This window comes from Chrysochloris asiatica, unplaced genomic scaffold, assembly GCF_000296735.1.
Source record: "Chrysochloris asiatica unplaced genomic scaffold, ChrAsi1.0 scaffold00149, whole genome shotgun sequence".
Lineage (NCBI taxonomy): Eukaryota > Metazoa > Chordata > Mammalia > Afrosoricida > Chrysochloridae > Chrysochloris > Chrysochloris asiatica.
In genome coordinates, this window is record NW_006408667.1 from 9050649 (window position 1) to 9059604 (window position 8956).

The window sequence follows — 8956 nt, forward strand, 5'->3', positions numbered from 1 at the left end:
CATTTTGCTCATTGTTTAATAACCACAACTAACTAGTGCAGAGACGGCCCTGTACAAAACAACACAATGAAGGGTCAAAGATGGAGGTGCCCCTTAGCAAGGCTAAGATTTCAGTCTCAGGTATTTGGAATTGAGACTGCAGTCCTTGGTTTTGGGTGGATCACTGTGTGTGGGGGCACAGTTCATGCCTTAACTAGATTTCAACAGAATGGCCACTTGGCCCAGGTAAAAGTAGATGAAGTGCTTAGTTTCATGTGTCACCTAACTACCCAAGTTTCTCCCCAAGATGAAGTGCCAGGTGGGGTTGTATTTCTTGTCAAACTCCTTCTTGATGTGGACTGTGATGTCCTTCTCTATGTTGTATTTCTCCAGCGCCTGCATAGCACACTCCACTGAGTCCAGTTGCATCTCCTCCGACATGTTGGCATTTTTGATCACGGTCTTTCGGTCACACATGGTTCCCGGGGAGCACACATGGGCCAGCTGCAGCTGTCTCCTGGGGGAGGGTTAGAGATACTGTCCCTGGTGAAGCCTCCGCACATCTCTGCTGTTTGTTTTAAGAAGACTTTTGTTGTTGCTGTTAGGTGCGGTCAAGTTGGTGGGTTTGAACAGCTAACCTCATGGTTAGCAGTACAGTGCTTAACCTACAGTTCTACACCAGGTAACTAATCTGGGAAATTCCATGAAGCCATGATTCTAAACCTCTGAGGAGGAGAATCCTTATGAAATGGCTTCATGTGACTCTCTGGACTCTCTGTTTCTGCCTAAACACCAACTAGTATGTTTCCCTCTTACTCTCAAGAAGTAAATATCCATGCATTAGTTTTCTATTCTACATAATAAATTACCACAAAGTTAGAGGCTTAGAACAACACATATTTGTTGTTGTTAAGTACCGTGGAGTCAGTTCGGACTCATAGTGACCCTGCACAGGGTTTCTGAGGCTGTAAATATTTACGGGAGCAGAACGCCTCATCTTTCTCCTGCGGAACCGCTGGTAGTTTCGAACTGCTGACTATGAGATTAGTAGCCTGATTCGTAAGCACTGATACCAGAGCTCTTTATCAACTCATAATTTCTGTGGGTGAGGAATCGGGGCACAGGGTTTATGGGTCCTCTGCTTAGGGTCTTACCAGGCTGCAACCAAGAGGTGGGCTGATTCTAGGATCTTATCAGTAGCTCTACTTGGGTAGAATCTACCTCCAAACCCCTTGAAGTTTTTGGGAAAATTATTTTCTTGTCACTCTAGGATTCATAGCAGCTTGCTTCCTCCAAGTCAGCAGCAGAATGAGAGATTTCAGTGTGAGACTATCAGCAATATGGGGCCTTATAACCCCCTACTCATCAACGCTCATTAAATGATGCATTGCATTTATGAAAAAAGTAAAAACTCTACCATTGGATTATTTTGCTTGATACTGAAATGGCAACAGCAGCTTCAGTGTCCCCTCCTTTGAGGTGGTCACTGGGTGACTTTCCACAAGCTGCAGGCACTGCCCCATGCTTCTGTTTCTTCCTGCCAGTGGGGGCACTGTATCCAGCTTCCATGTGGGGCTAGTCCCCTTTGTGGCCACAGCTTCCATGTAGATGTGCACCCAGTTAGCAGTTGTCTGTTCTGGGTTCCTAGCTCCTGGGAGGCCCGAGGATCTACAGTTCAAAATTGCTGTGGGGTGGGAAGAGAGGAAAGAAAGACATCTGAAAGGGTCTATGGAAGAAATGCAATAGAGTTTTATGATATTCTAAAGTGAGTCAAACTGAGCCTAAAACCTCTGTCTGAGTTCTAGGTGGGATAGGATGTACAGCCAGGCTCCTAGCACCCTTGCTGAGGTAGCTCTTCATTTCTTCGAGGGAAGCTCTGACCTAGCACAGTAGGAAGGCAAAGTGATTAAGCTGTGAGCCCTCAGTCACACAGCCAGGCTTTAACTATCTTTGTGTCTTTCAAACCTCCTTCCCCACAGAGGAATAATCTGTAATTGAGTTTGTTACAGCAATGAGCACATCAGTAAATCTTAGCTCTTACTATTTCTATAATCATATGTTCTAAATTTAAAAAATGTACAAATGAATAGACTGAAAACAGAAAAACAAAAACCCCTCAATTTTTGCACAATGACCCGGTTAATAAGTGAGGAATAGGTGTGTAATGTCACATCATTGCATGTGTGACATCTCATTATCTTTGCCATATCCCATTGCTTAGAAATTGCAGTTCCACTCACATTCAAATGGAAGAATTCATAAATGGTGTGAACACTAGGAGACAGAGATTGAACTCTCCTTAAACTCTGTCTGCCATAGAAGATTGGGGTTTTTCTTAGTGGTTGATGGCATGACACTCACAGTTATACAGATAAGGTTTGAATTCCTACTTTAAAAATTATGTTGTTGGCTGCCACGGAGTCGGCCCCTGATTCATAGAAATACCGTGCACAATGCAGCAAGACTACCCAGTCCTTCACTAGCTCCATGATGGGTTGTAAATGGGAAATTTGTGATACATAGAAGTTTCATTGGAGTCGTGGTGAGGCACTGTAGGGTAAGCATTCTATTTGGAAGCCCTGTACAGGGTTGCTGGGAGCTCTGGTAGCGTAGTGGTTATGAATCGGGCTGCTAATCTCTAGGGTCAGCAGTTCGATACTACCAGCTGTTCCGCTTTCTGCGGCTTTCTGCTCCTGTAAAGATTTACAGCCTTGGAAAGCCTGTACAGGATCGCTATGAGTCGGAACCGACTCCACGGCACTTAACAGCAACAACAACATACAGGGTTTCTGAGTCAGAACCAACCCTACAGGACACCAGAAACAACAGCAGAAGGTCCATCTTGTCTGTAGAATAAGCAATGAGTTGTTGACCTCCAAATCAGCTGTTCAAACCCACTAACTGTTTCTAGGAAACCCAATTGTTTTTGTCTAGTGCCGTCATGTCAGTTGTGACTCATAGCCACCCTGTATAGGATTTCCGAGGAGCGGGTGATGAGCGTGAACGGCCGACTTTGTGTTTCAAATTGACCTTGCAGTCCAGCGCATTAACCCACAGTGCCACACCAGGACTCCTGGAAACCCTACACAGGGTCGCTATTAGTGGGAACTGTCTTGGTGGCACTTAACAACAACAAGCCCATCTTAGTCTGAAAGCTTTGCTGAAACATGTTCAGCAACATGCAAGCCTCCATGGTGGAAGAGGACAGTGTGAAGTGCAGCGGCAGAGAATTAATGCTAGCTGTTCGATAGAAGTAAAAGTTCTACCCACTTTTACTTTTTAAAAATTTTAAAGTTCCCCACTTTAAAATTAGTAGTTGATTATATTATCGTTATCGTTGTTGTTGTTGTTGTTGTTAGGTGCCATGGAGTTGGTACCAACTCTTAACAACCCTATGTACAACAGAATGAAACACTGCCCAGTCCTGCACCAACTCCACAATCACTGCTATGTTTGAGCCCATCCCATTGCTGTTGCCACATGCCAATCCATCACATTAGGGGTCTTCCTCTTTTTCTCCTACCCCCCACTTTACCAAACATGATTATCTTGTTGTTGTTGTTGTTGTTGTTAAGTGTCTTCAAGTCAGTTCTGATTCATAGCAACCTTGTATAGGATTTCTGAGGAGCAACTGGGGAGCTTGAACCACCAACCTTGAGATTCAAATCAACTTTGGAGTCCAACATATTAGCTTGCAACACCACATCAGGACTCCTTTAACCTCAATTGTTATTGTTAGGTGCCATTGAGTCGGTAGCAACCTTATGCACAGCAGAACGAAACACTGCCCGATCCTGGGCCAACCTCACAGCAGTTGCCACACTTAGAGTCCATCAATACTGCCACTTGGCCAATCCGTCTTGCTGGGGGTCTTCCTTTTTTTCTCTGATCCTCCACTTTACCAAACATGTATCCTTCTCCAGTGACTGGTCCCTCCTGACAATATGTCCAAAGTAAGAGAGATGAAGTTTGGCCATCTTGGTCTCCAAGGAGAACTCTGGCTGCACTTCTTCCAAAACAGATCTGTTGGTTCTTTTAGCAGTCTATGGTGCTTTCAATATTCTCCTCCAACACCACAACTCAAAGGCATCAATTCTTCTATGGTCTTGTTTGTTCACTGTCCAGCTTTCGCATATCTATAAGGTGACTGAAAATACCATGGCTTGGGTGAAGCGCACCTTAGTCCTCAAGCTGACATCTTTGCTCTTCAACACTTTAAAAATTCAACCTCAGTTGGCGTCTGTAAAATGGGAACAATGATGCCAACCTTTAGGGTTGTTGTGGAAATAAAATTTGATAAAGCAGATGAAACACATAGGAAAATGTCTGGCATGAAAGTGCTCAATATGAACTATTGTACCCAGGTAAAAGGTTTTAGATGGTGTTGTCACTGATCTCTGAGTCTTTACTATGTGCTGTAAACACAGACAACTTAGTCCTGTTGTTGTTGTTATATGCTGTGAAGTCAGTTCCAACTCATAGTGACCCTGCATAGGGTTTCCGAGGCTATAAATCTTTACGGGAGCAGAAAGCCTCATCTTTCTCCTGCAGAACTGCTGACTTTGAGGCTTGCAGCCCAATTCGTAACCACTATGCTACCAGAACTCCTTAACTTAGTCCTATAGCCATATATATGCCCCTCTGATACTTGAGGAAGTTTAGAAACAGCCTGACATACTTCCTACAAAGAAAGCCATGGGTCCTCTATAACCTGGTGGCTCTCAAGTGAAATCTGTCAGAGGTTTTCAGTCTGCCTTCTCCACAACTTCCCCAGTGGTACCAGTAGTGGGGATTTTGCCATGCTGGATTCAAGATCTCTACAAACTACTGGATTCTAAACTAGAATGCCTCAGGAGTGCTGGCCTGACCCCAAATAGTTCAGCCTACCCTCAGGCAGAAACTCTGAGATCAGAGCTAATTTTTTTAGCTCAGGCTTCCTATCAGCTAGTCCTGGTATGGGGCTGTAGGATAAGCACTAGGCTGTAGGATAAACAAGGTCAGCAGTTCAAACCCACCAGCCACTCCTTGGAAACTCTATACAGGGTCATTAAGGGTCAGAACTGACTCCAAGACACAGTATCAACAAGTTCTAGTTAGGCTTTGGAACCTGACTCTGAGATAAATTCACTCAATTATTCACTGAATAAATATTTTTTCAACACCTGTCAGTGCCAGGCACTGGGATCACTGTAATAACTTTGGAGATAAAAAAAAAGTTATTAATACAGAACTCTCCTCTTAAGCAGCCCATTGGCCAGTGTGGAGGTGGATCAAACCTACTAAGTATAGCTGATCCTTGACTTTGGACAGGAATTCATTGTAACATTATTTCCCAAATCTCTAAATGGAACTGTGAAGATGGAACATTTTGGACTGGCTCCTTGCTTTTCCCTTGCTCTCTTTGTATCTCACCTCCACCAAGACCCATTCCATCACAATTCATAGTTCCATACACAGTCTCATATCAATTTGTGTTTCCAATGGCCACTACAATTTTACGCCTCACTTCACAAAACAGTTTTCCAGGTCATTTGCCTTTCTGTGCAGAACATGTATGTGTATAATTCATCTCATAGATCTTGAACACTTCCCAACTTAATACTGTCTCATTTACCCCAAACTTCTCAGTATTTTTTGGCTACAAAGCACCACTTTCTCAAAGCTCATTATTTTTCCTTATTTATTGGAATGATACAAGCTGATATCATTTTTAAAACTTGGTTTTCATAGAGAAATGCCGTGTATACAGCTTCAGAGGAGTTGTTTTCTATATACTGATGAAGAGAGATCACTAAGTGATGTTGAGGTGTGAATGCTCTGATGTCCCAAGGCTTCTCTCTGGCTGTCAGTTTCCTGAATACTTGGTTCTTGCAAGAATAATTTATTTTAGAAGAATCAGCACAGGACTGGTCTGTATGAGGTAGAAATTAAAGAAATCCCAAATGCCCAACTTTTCCAAGATGAGATATTGCTGTAGTTAAATTCCGTCGAGTAGTTTATGACTCAAAGTGACCCTATGTGTGGCTTGTCATATTGTGGTGGCTTGTGTGTTGCTATGATTCTGGAATTTATACCACCAATATTTTAAACCCCAGCAGGGTAACCCATAGTAAACAGGTTTTAGATGAATTCACAGACTAAGACAGGAAGAAGGAAAGACAGACTACTTTGGAATATTTAGTCACTGAAAACCTTATGAACAGCAATGAAACATTGTCAGCACCCGTCTAGGATTTACAGTACATCACAGACTGGAGGAGTGTGGCTGACAGGGCCACACTAAGTGACTAACTGTATTGCAGTTCCTCCTGGCCCAGGAGCTTCAGATCCATGCCTTGTCAGTCATTTTACTGCATAAATGATGAGTTCGAACCGACTCAACAGCACCTAACAACAATAGGTGCTTCAAGCAACTGGATGATGATTATTTCTGTTTCATTCATTTACTACTTAATTTAGCAAACATCTATTTTAAGAGGCTGCTGAATACGTGAGGAGATCTATTGGCACAAATGTTAAGTGTTCAACTGTGAACCGAAAGGTTGACGGTTTGAACTCACCCAGTAGCTCCATTGGAAACAGACTTAGTGATGGGTTCCCTAGCCAAGAAACTTCTGAGGTCAGTTTTACTCTGTACCTGTGGGGTACCTATGAGTTGAAATACCATCAATAGCACCCGGCAACCCCATCTACATGCAGTTTACTTTCCTTATTGTTGTTAGATGTCTTTGAGTCAGTTCCCATGTACAATGGGACAAAACACCGCCCAGTCCTGCGCCACCCTCACACTTGTAATACTTGAGCCCTTTGCTTCAACCAGTGTGTCAATGCATCTCATTTAGAGTTTTCCTCTTCTTTTGCTAAGCCTCTACTTTACCATACATACCCCTCTCCAGGAACAGATCCATCCTGATAAAGTCTGATTATGTGAGACAAAGTCTCGCCATCCTCACTTCTATGGAGCATTTTGGTTATACTTCTTTCAAGACAGATTTATTGGTTCTTCTAGCAGTCTATGGTCTATTCAATATTCTTTGCCAGCAACCATAATTCAAATGCATCGATTCTTCTGAAATCTTTCTTATTCATTGTCCAGCTTTCAATACACATGAAGTGATTGGAAATATCATGGCTGGATCAGGCACATCTTAATCCTCAAAGTGACATCTTTGCTCTTTAATACTTTAAAGATATCTTTTGTAGCAGATATGCCCAATGCAATACATGATTTGATTTCTTGACTGCTGTTTCCATAAGTATTGATTGTTGGTGCAAGTGAAATGAAACCCTTGACAACTTCCATCTTTTCTCCATTTATTGTGATTCTATTTATTGGCCCAGTTATGAAGAGTTTTGTTTCCTTTACATTGAGTTGTAATCCACACTGAAGTCTTTAATCTTCTTCAATACACACTGTAAATCCTCTTTACTTTCAGCAAGCAAGGTTTATTTTTACATATCTCAGGCTGTTAATGAGCCATCCTCAATCTTAAATGCCACATTCTTCTCTAGACACTGGGAATGCAAAGGTAAGACATCATCCTTCATAATCTAATGGGACAGAAAGACCAGGGATCAGAAAAGTGTAGAATATTGTGAAAATGCAGTTATAGAAATATGCACCAGATATGATAGGGGAACCATTAGTATTAGTATTTATTAGGATCATGACCTGCCATGGGAGTGAGCAGTGTGACTCGATAGCCCACCCAACATATAGGAATACAACTCAGAGATGCACAAGTTATACAAGGCCCAACTCCCTTCTCCTACAGGTTTCTTAGATTTGTATGGATGACAATAAAGTGTCCTGAAGCAGAGGTGCCTCTAGCTCTTTCCTCTAAAGTTCCCATTTGGACTGACTTACTCATATATATATTCTATGCTTTCTCTTATTTTTGTTAACACTAATGTGTCCGAATCTCTAATTCAATGAACTTTTTCCCCAATAATCATTAATTATACAGCTAGTCTAAGATTATTCTAGGCACATTGAGACTCCTAGATAACTATAAGTCACTATCCTTGACCTCAAAAAGATATTTACCTGAGGAAAAAGACATAAGCACATAAATAAATTAGAGAATAATTAAACGTTAACCTGGGTAAGTAACCTGGATTTGTAGTCTGAATTGTGAGGACCAAGAGGCTAGCCTTAGATGAGATTTCAGACTACTCGGATAGTAGTGGGTTTCAAAAGAGACTAATGAGAATACGACTAAATCAATCTTTGTCCATTACTTCCAGGGAAAAGTGCCTCAAAGTGCACACCTTCCTAATGGAGATTAGTGACTGCTTTGTGTTACAGCAAAGAGGGTAGTGAATTTTGCTCATCAGCTCCAGCTAACTGCTCTATCTCTTTCATGCATCCCAAGTTACCCTATGTCATTGTGCCAGATTCTTCCTGTACAGAGAAAATCTTTCTATTTCCTATGGTGGTTAAGAGCACATGTTCATTCAGTGGTTCTCAAAGTGTGACCTCCAAACTGATAGCACGATCGTCTCCTGGAAATTTGTTAGAAATGCAAAGTCTTGGACTCCACGAGTCCTGGTGTGGCTCTGTGGTTTAATGCATTGGACTGCAAGGTCAGTTTGTGCTGCAAAGTAGGGAGTTCCACCACACCAGTTGCTCCTCAAAAACCCTATACAAAGTCACTATGAGCTGGAACTGACTCAGCAGAACTTAACAACAACAACCCCAGACCAAGTAAGTCAGAAACACTGAGGTATTTAGTGGTTGTTGCGTAAATATGAATAATAGCAGTATTAACTGGGCTTCCCTATAGGCACATGGATATTATACTATCACAGACAGCATTGTACCTCATGACTGATCAGGATATATGTTCTTTTTGACAATGAATGCAACACCATTCCTCTCCAGTTTGTCATTCCCGGCATAGTAAACCATGTGGTTGTCAGATTCAAAATGGCCAATACTTGCCGGGGTCTGACCTCGACATAGTTGTGTTGTTCA

At 42.1% G+C, this 8956-nt stretch overlaps 1 pseudogene; it reads right to left on the reverse strand.

Annotated features, from left to right (window-relative positions):
* Positions 1-189: 189 nt before the first annotated feature.
* Positions 190-456, reverse strand: LOC102826936 (annotated as a pseudogene).
* Between the last annotated feature and the right edge of the window lie 8500 nt (positions 457-8956).